Below are 9296 nucleotides of genomic sequence, written 5' to 3'. Positions count from 1 at the left end.
GGGCAATTGTTTTTCTTGAAAAACAACAATGGATTTGGATCAGGTGAGGTGAGGCTAAGGATAGCATTCCTTGTAAGGGTAAGTGGTTTTAAGATTGAATCAACCCTAGAATCTAGAATCTATATGTATAGGATGGTTTACTAGATTTTTTAATTTAGAACAAATCCTTCCATTTCGGATGTTGGTCAGGGAATCGGCTGATTTATTGTTTTTTTTTTTTAAAGAAAAATTATTGGAAGGACAAACTTATTCTTTTAAGGTGCTTGTCCATCAATATATAATATTTTGAACAGCGATACTTAACGACAAAACTACGAGAAGTAAAACATTGGTAAAATGAAATGAACAATATACAATTTAAAACATGAATGATGTAACTTCATTTTGTAGCAACCTGAATTTTTAGAATTTATTTTCGATTAAATAAATCAGGTTTTTCATCAATGCACCGATAGTGCTATTTTCTAAACTGATCACTCACAAAGATAACCGAACTATCTTAAGCAATTAAAGAATCTAAATGCAATGACTGAGAATTCGACAGATCGGCTACTCGATTATGCTCATCTACCGAGATCATTACGCACGCTTAAAAAAATCGATCGTGATCAAAGATAAGTCGATTCGACCGAAATGAGTAGTTAAACGTGAGTGATCCCACTAAATCGCAAAATTCTCATCGACCGCACTAATTTGATTTTTCCGTCGTTTTGGTACCTATGTCCGTATTTGAATCCTTGAGATTTTAACGACAAATAAGAGTCGTCAATGGCTCGAATAAAATCGATCACGGGTCATTCGCACTAAAAATTTATGAAAACTACCATGTAACCTAGGCTATGCTAAAAACGCGCCGGATTGAAATTAATCGTGAATTTGAACCCGATTTCGAAATTGAAAATTCTATCACGTTACGATCTATTTTAAGAACGTCGACTCATCCTCCGGAATATTCGAGATTCCAAAATTTTTACGGAAAATCTTTTCGAATGTCGTGAAAATAACGAAAATTTGGACGGCTCATTGAAGGAAATTTGGATTTCCAAGCTAGGCTATGTGCTAATGAGAACTTATAGAAATTTTGTGACTTTTTCTTCATCGAAATGGATCTTAATTTGGAAATTGTTGAACAAATTGAAGACAAAAATTGTGAAATTCGGAATTGGAAAAGGGCAGCAATTTTGGACTTCAAAATTAAGTTTATTTGTGAAGATTATTGCAAGAAAGTATTAGAGATCAAGTAAGATAAGATTAAGGATGATTGGGGGACCAAACAATTAATTCTTGAGATATGTTTAGTTGACTTCTTGTACCATCTTTTGTCCCCTCGTCCCTTCCCCTTCATCTTCGCACTCCTCACTTTCTCTCTACCCCTTCTGCCTCCCTTTCCTGCTTTGCTTTTCTTTCTTCCTGATTTTCCCTGCGAAGCTGCCCATCAACCATCAAAATTGCTCCATCATTTCTTCTCTGCCGCCTGCCTCTCCATCACGTTTTGTTTCCCACGCCGGTCAACAATCAAGTTTCTTCTTCCTCGTTTGACCGAAGCCTCCACGTGCGTCCAGCAAATCAACCGAAGCTGCCAACGTCACCTCAACCGTTCAACCATCAACAAACGAAGCCCTTTCCCTCTTGACCGAAGCCAGCCCGTTTGCTCCACGTCTCTGCACATCTACCCAGCCAACTCCACGATTTCTTCTTGCAGCTGACCGTTGAATTTCCCTCAAACCCTCTCTCTCGCTGACTCGTATCCGAGCGTCCTCCAGCAGCTCACGCCGGCTGACATGCCTGAAGCAGCGTTCCCCTGCAGCAACGCACGAAGCCCAGCAAAGAAGTCAGGTCAGCCCAAGTTTTCAGCCCAGTTCGGTCTTCTTCAGCCCTTGAAGCCCAGCGAAATTCCAGTCCAGCTGGGCCCATAAGCCTTGCAGCAGCCCAGCAATTTGAAGCCTAAGAGACCAGCGAAGCCCATCTTCAGCAGCCCAGTTTTGAAACCAGCGAATTCAGCCCATCAATTAAGTCCACTTGAGGCCCGCTAAGCAGGCCCAAGCCCGCGACCAGCAGCCCTGCAGAAGCCCAAGGCCGAAGCTCAGCCTTGCTGAGCTGCGTTGGGCTGGTTCCAAGCCCGGTCAAGAACGTTGGTGTCGTCATGAGCCCAAATTCAGCCGCCGTCGCGCCATCGTCGCGGTGTTCCGGTCTTCACTTTGCACAAGTGAATTTTACTCACTAAACCCCAATTAGTAGGCTAATGATGCTTAGGGATTGTTTAGATTTAATTAAGTGTGATTATGTGGATAAATTAGAGTAGAGCAATTAAATTAGTGACTTATCAATGCATGTTAGGCAAATGGTTAATGACATTAGCGAGTAGATGCGCTTTATTATTTATTGAACAAACTTTGGAATTTTTCCGAGTCTGTTTCGGCTTCTAATTAGGCACACGGACCTAAATTGGATTTATTGCTATTTATTTAATATTTTCGTAATTATTTATTTATTTATTTATTTTCTGGAAATTAAGCTGGGATAGCCGACGACCGGAATAGCCTGGTAGTGCCTTCGGAAAGCTCCGTCAGTGTTTGACACGTTATTTGATATTCCTCGTGTGGACTTCCCATCCAAAACATCACTTCCTCCTTCATCCTAGTCTTATATGTTAATTTTGGCTAATAAGAACATCCTTGTTTGGTCGGGCAATTATTTTTCTGAAAAACAACAATGGATTTGGGTCAGGCAAGGTGTGGCTAAAGATAGCATTCCTTGGAAAGATGAGCGATTTCAAGATTGAATCAACTCTAGAATCTAGAATTTATATGTATAAGATGGTTTACCATATTTTGGAATTTAAAACAGATCCTTCCATTTCAAATGTTGGTCGTGAATCGGGTGATTCATTTATTGTTCTTCATTAAAAAAAAAATATTTATTGGGAGGACAAACTTTTTCTTTTAGGTGCTTGCCCATCAATATATAATATTTTGAATAGCGATACTTAGCATAAAAAACTACGAGAAGTAAAACATTGGTAAAATGAAATAAACAATATACAGTTTAAAACATGAATGATGTAACTTCATTCCCTATTATCCTTAAATATTGGTCCAAATTCTGTCCACTTAAAAACAAGTACAAATAAAAAAATATAGTTAAAATTGATTTGGCCTAGGGTCCTTCCGTTGGTTCGCTTTAACACCCTAACCTTAAAACCGAACCGCATAGTGTTAGTTCCTAATTTTGGAGATCAATAATCGAACCATTTTCAATGAGAATAAACTTCACATTGCCAATTCGATCCGGTTCCAAGGTCCACCTAAATAGGTGCTCACACTCTAATTCTTTGTCTCCACCGCTTGGGAAGATTTGCTTGCCACCCCACACCTTGTGTCGTGCAAGGCAGTCCACTGGTTCCCATCCCCAAGAGGCATTGCCCGACATGGGGCAAGATATCTCACTTATTACCTTCAAATTGATCTTGAATTGAAGTGATCGAGCTTATGTCAAAAATGAATCTAGGCCTAATATCCAAATTGGACCAAGATTTATGAAATTAAACCATAATCATGAATGAGTCAATTTGAATTTTGTCGATTAAAGCTTAATTACTTGACTTTCTTATGCTTGAGAGGATCAAATCCTTTAAATTGATCGTTCCGATGTGAATTTCTCAAAATCAATTTCAAATTTGGACTTATCATAATGAAATAAGTGAGAAACAATCATTTGTTTGTAAGTTGTGAATGATCAATTTTGGTCCCCTAATTATGGCGCAAAATGACAATTTGCAATTTTGACTCGGTAAATCACAAAATTAAATGCACAAGCAGATATAAAATAGTCCCTAAACCAAATGTTGAAGAAGGAACTATACTTAATTATGACTAAAATAAAATTAATTTGATTTTTAGCTAATTTAAGACCCGAAACCAAAAAATTTGGAAAACAAGGTTCTTAATCAATTTTCGTAAATTTTTGACAAAAAGTCAAATTGGCATGAAAAGAAATATATTTATGCATTTTTTATTTTTTCAATTTTTTTGGTCAAAGGTTTGACCAAAAGTCAACCATTTAGTTGACTTTTCTTAAAATGTTGATTTTTTTGTCAAATCTTTGAGTTTTTGAGAAATTGACTTAAAAAGTGAAATTAAAGCTAAATAGAATCTTTTTGGTAAAAATTTAATTTTTACTCGATGTTGACTTTTGGTCAAAGGATTGACTAACAAGTCAACTCGAAAGTTAACCATTTGACTTTTCAGGTTTTTCTCAAAAATAACTTTGAAATTGCTTAAAAATGACAATGCAAAAAAAGAAATGAAAGAAATGAAAAATGACACTTTTTGGCAAGAAACGAGCTCTCTCGTGATCGAAACCCAAATCTCGTTTTTTTTACTCTTTTTTTATGTGTCGACTAAGAATAAGGTATTAACATCCTCATGATCTTGTGATGAGATTGCCTCCTTTTGTGTTCTTAGATTTGATCAAGCTTGGTCTCCAACAATCGGGCTCACAAGCATGACATTAAGAGTTAGTCTTCGTGACCTCACTGTGAGGTTATGCCCAGACAAGTGCGCAGAGGGAGGGAAGGAGAGAGAGCAATGAAGAGAACTGTGCAAATAAGCAAATTCATCAAATTTTACATGGTTACTCGGTGGAAATAGGTAGACTAGAACTCCATACATCCGCTTTCTACAATATTCAAATATAAGTATAGGTGTAATTATTAAAAATACACATAATAGATATGGGTAGGCAGACTTTTAGGGAGATAATCATGTCAATTTGCTAGCATTGCCTTTGCATGATGATTTTCTCTACTAGTGAAAGAGTTCCAAGATGAAATGAGAAAACTGATTTAGCTACATACTTGTCCTCCTCTATTTGGTTTCATAACGCGTCTTGATTGAGTATAATTTCTTGATCGCCTGGGTCATGTCCATCCGATCTGGATGATTCCATCGAACATGCGACCCAACTCAATACAGAGATTATGCAATCTCTGATCCTAATCTCTTGTTGTTGATCACCAACTTCACTCCAAAGCCTTGAGTCTACGATGTCCATCACTTGATCTGAAAGAGCCATTCGGACAAAACTATGAAGGTTAAGACCATGCTCAAAGGCCTCTTCAGTGGGTCTCTTCGCAGTGAACATCTCCAATAATAGAATGCCATAACTGTATGCATCCCCAAGTGTGGAAACTTGGTGTCCTATGCCATATTCTGAAAATTTCATCAAGACAATAAATAGGAATGAATTGACACTTTTTCTTGAAGCTCTTTGTATTATAAAAATTCCTAAATCACATGGGATTTGCTTGATGTCTATTTGCAAGAGCTTGTCAAGGACAATTGTGAGGGCTCGCACTAGCTGCGCCTCACTCACTTTGCGATCCAGTTCGTTGTGTATGGCAAAGGGCAAGGGATCCTCTGCCGGGGCATGGTAGAGGGTCCCAAAACTTTCTACTATTTGACCTTTGTTTAGTTTATTGGCTATGGCTAATGTTCAGCGCCTGTTGTATGCTAAGTGGTAAAAATTGTTACAAAAGTCGGAATGCATCAACCATAGAGAAATGAGATCTCAGGATTTACAAAGTGCACCAAATATCAGTAAATAACATTTGAGCTCTTCTTTCTCCAAGTGCACCCAAAGTTGTCACATGTTGACTAAACAAATTGCTAAACATCAAGAGTGACTTTGTCCCCAGTAGGGTACGGATGAACACAGAAAAAGAAGAAAATATATGTAATGAAGGCCACGGGGAAATTATTTAATGAACTTAGTGCATGTATCAACTAAATTTGAACCATCGTTTTTTACTGGACACACATGGAATCCACACGAGGCTCATTATTTTCAAAATCTGAAATAAGTTTAATTCCTATACCACACTGGTTCTTTTCTGCGGGAAAGGAGATAAAAATAACTAGAAGAACCGGCGAAAAAAAGAACACAACAGGGACAAAAGAAGAGACTTGGAGTGATTTGTTGATGATGATGGATTTATACCAGTAAAATGCATAAATTTGTCTTGTGACGTAAAACGCCTAAACATTTATTATAAATGTAGAATTATAGGTCAAGTCAACAGGAAAGGGTCCACGGTAAGGGGTCAATTACTTATTGTCAAAACCTTAAGTCATGGCATACCAAAAGAGAACCACTAGTTCTCATCAATTTCTCATACCGTAATTGGGTCTACCACAATATTAGTTATAGTCCGTTCTACCATGAAGATGATATAAGATAAAATACGAATTATGGAAAAAAATGCGAATGTGACATGATAGGATATGTTTAATTTGTTTATTGGCATGAATTTACAAGTTTCGACCAAATATATTTCTACTCATTGATAAAAATTCAGATGGCTTATTCTCATCTTAATTTCAAATACAATAAGAAAATGCTACTATTAATCGTTTCGCACACAAGGATATGTATTTTCTTTTCCTGCTGAAGCTATTAATAGGGCGAAGGGGAAATTGTGTTGTGGGAAAGAGGTGTCAGAACATACTAACCATAATATAACATCAAGGATCATGTTCATTCAAACTTTTGACACTATCTCATATTAACGTCACAATCAACGGAAAACTAATCAAGAAAATATGACAAATTCATACCAGGAGGCACATAGCCAATGGATCCTCTAACTATTGTTGAAGTTGAGCTACCCGAACGAACCCCTACAGCTTCGGTAGACACCATGGAAATGATCTTTGCAAGCCCAAAATCTCCAACTCGAGCCACCATGTCATTGTCCAAAAGCACATTACTTGGCTTCCGGATCTCCGTGAAGGATTGTTAAAGAACAACTCTTGTGGACATATTCGATCGCATTAGCTATGTCGATGGCGATATTTAACCTCTGCACTAGTCTTAAATTTCTTGATTCACCATGCTTATCATCCCGTCCTATAGTCCTAGGGTGTAGCCACTCCTCTAAACTCCCATTAGCCATGAACTCGTATATTAGAGCTTTAAAGTCATTGCCACGGAAGTCCACGCCTGAACAAACACTTAGTATCCTCACGAGGTTTCGGTGTCTAATGGTACCTAGAGTTTGGCATTCGAAGACAAAGCTCCTTGAAGCACCTCTTTGCATTAAATTGAGCACCTTCACTGCCACCGTGGCACCACAATCTAGAATACCCTTATAAATTGCTACATATCTCCCTTTACCAATCAAATTGGTCTCGGAGAATCTATCAGTAGCTCTCAAAAGTTCTTCATAAGAAACCCTCAAGAATTGGTGCCCAAAGGTTGATGACGTCCAGGCATCGGTTCTCATCTGCTTCTTTTTGCAGTAATAGAAGATAGATAGGAACAACAAAGCTAAACATAACAAACTGACGGCTACCACAGATATCACTATGGCCTTGGTTGCAGAAGACTTGTTAGAGCTTGGTAATTCACAAAGAGGAAGCTTCAGACTGGAGCACCTCCACATAGTTCCCTATTTCCGAAACCGATACAGCACTTGCATTAAGAAAGACGCCACGCTCCGAACTTGTCCTTCTAGTTGATTGAAGGACAAATTCAAGTACTCGAGCTGTGAGAGCTCAAGAAAGCTCGGGATTGGACCAGAAAAATTATTATTGGAAAGATCCAAGTGTTCTAGACCCCGTAATGGAAGTAAAGCTTGGGGGATTTGACCATGGAAAGAATTATCTTCTAAGTGAAGCCGCCAATCTCAAGCACCCACCGATGGAGGCTGGAATTAAGCCGGTCAATCTATTGTAAGATAGATCTAACTCGGCGAGATTTATTAAAGAGCCAACTTGCAATGGAAGAGATCCACTTAAATTATTATGTGCTAAACTGAAGAGGATCGACAAGGAAGAAAGATCCATGATTTTGAGTGAACCGAGCCAATTAGGCTGTTGTTCGAAAGATCGAGCCCATTCAGTTGCTTGCGCTTGGAGACTTTGTGGTATGTAGCCTTTGAAATTGTTGGAGTGAAGGTCAAGAGATAAGGACGTCATATTACCAATTGAAGATGGTATCTCTCTTGTAAACATGTTTTCGTACAAAAAAAATTGCTGCAAGCTATGAAGTACTCCGACGGACTCAGGAAGGCGACCAGTAAGAAAGTTATCAGATAAATCCAACAAAATCAAGTTGCAGAGATTTTCTAGAGCTGAAGGAATAGTTCCTTGGATCCGATTGTTTGACAAATATACTCGCTTAATGCTAGTGGAGAGATTGGAGATAGATCTTGGGAAGGATCCATGAATCATGTTTGAGCTCGCGAGAATTTCTAGGTTGGAACAGCTTACTAAAGAGGAAATAAAACTTAAGTCACCCTCCAACTGATTAACAGCCAATGAAATTATTTTAAGGCCCTTTAACCTTCCCAGATCTTTCGGTATTGGCCCATGGAAACTATTGTTGTAAATTTCAAAACCAAAGATTTGAGGCATTTGTTAACGATGATGGAATCGTCCCTGAACAAGTTATTGGCTGCGCCGAGGTAACCGAGAAGGAAGAGTAGTGCCGATATCAGAGGAAAGCTTCCCACAATTGGTTCCAACCAACAAAGATGATACAAAGGAGGAGATGTTAAAAATCCCTGGTGGAATCTCACCGGTTAGTTCGTTGCTACATACTTGGAAGAAAACCAACCTCTTGAGTCTGGACAATTCTTCAGGTATTTCTCCACGCAATCCGTTGACTCCAAGGCTGAGCTTTTGTAGCTGGGAGAGGTTTCCGATCAATGGAGGAATAGGACCTACAAGATTGTTCCTGGACAAGGTCAAGTTTTTAAGCCTTGGTAAAGTACCAATATCGGAATGAATTCCCCCCACAAGTTGGTTGCCAAAGAAATTCAGGGTCTCAAGGTTCAAGCAATGGGAAAGATTGGAGGGTATTGGCCCGCCAAATGAGTTGTTAGTAAGATCAAGATCACGGAGTCGAAGCAAGTTGCCAATTTGTGGTGGGATTTCACCGTGGAAGCTATTGTTCTGCAAAAGCATGACCCTCAAGAAAGAGAGGTTCCCTATGTGAGGAGATAGGAAGCCTCCCAAGCCTTGTGATCTTAGGAATAAAGATGTGACTCTTCCAGGATGCCTTTGCTACACAAAACACCTTGCCACTCACAATGATGGGTAGAATCATTCCAAGAGCTCAAGACTCCAAATGGGTCTTCGTGTATCGCGTTTTGAAGGAAGCTAATGCAGCCAATCCGTTTGGTTTTGCAAGCATGCTCGGGGATTGTGATTGAGCTCCACCACCACAAGAGGGCGGAGTTGAGAATAACAAACAGTTGTTTTCCCATCTCCTCTCGTAACTAACTCTCTATCTTG

The 9296-nt window shown here is 38.9% G+C and overlaps 1 pseudogene; it reads right to left on the bottom strand.

Annotated features, from left to right (window-relative positions):
- Window positions 1–1598: 1598 nt before the first annotated feature.
- Window positions 1599–7441, bottom strand: LOC120295991 (annotated as a pseudogene).
- Window positions 7442–9296: the final 1855 nt, after the last annotated feature.

The sequence above is a fragment of the Eucalyptus grandis genome, chromosome 7 (assembly GCF_016545825.1).
Source record: "Eucalyptus grandis isolate ANBG69807.140 chromosome 7, ASM1654582v1, whole genome shotgun sequence".
Taxonomy (NCBI): Eukaryota; Viridiplantae; Streptophyta; class Magnoliopsida; order Myrtales; family Myrtaceae; genus Eucalyptus; species Eucalyptus grandis.
This window is presented reverse-complemented; position numbering and strand designations above follow the sequence as displayed.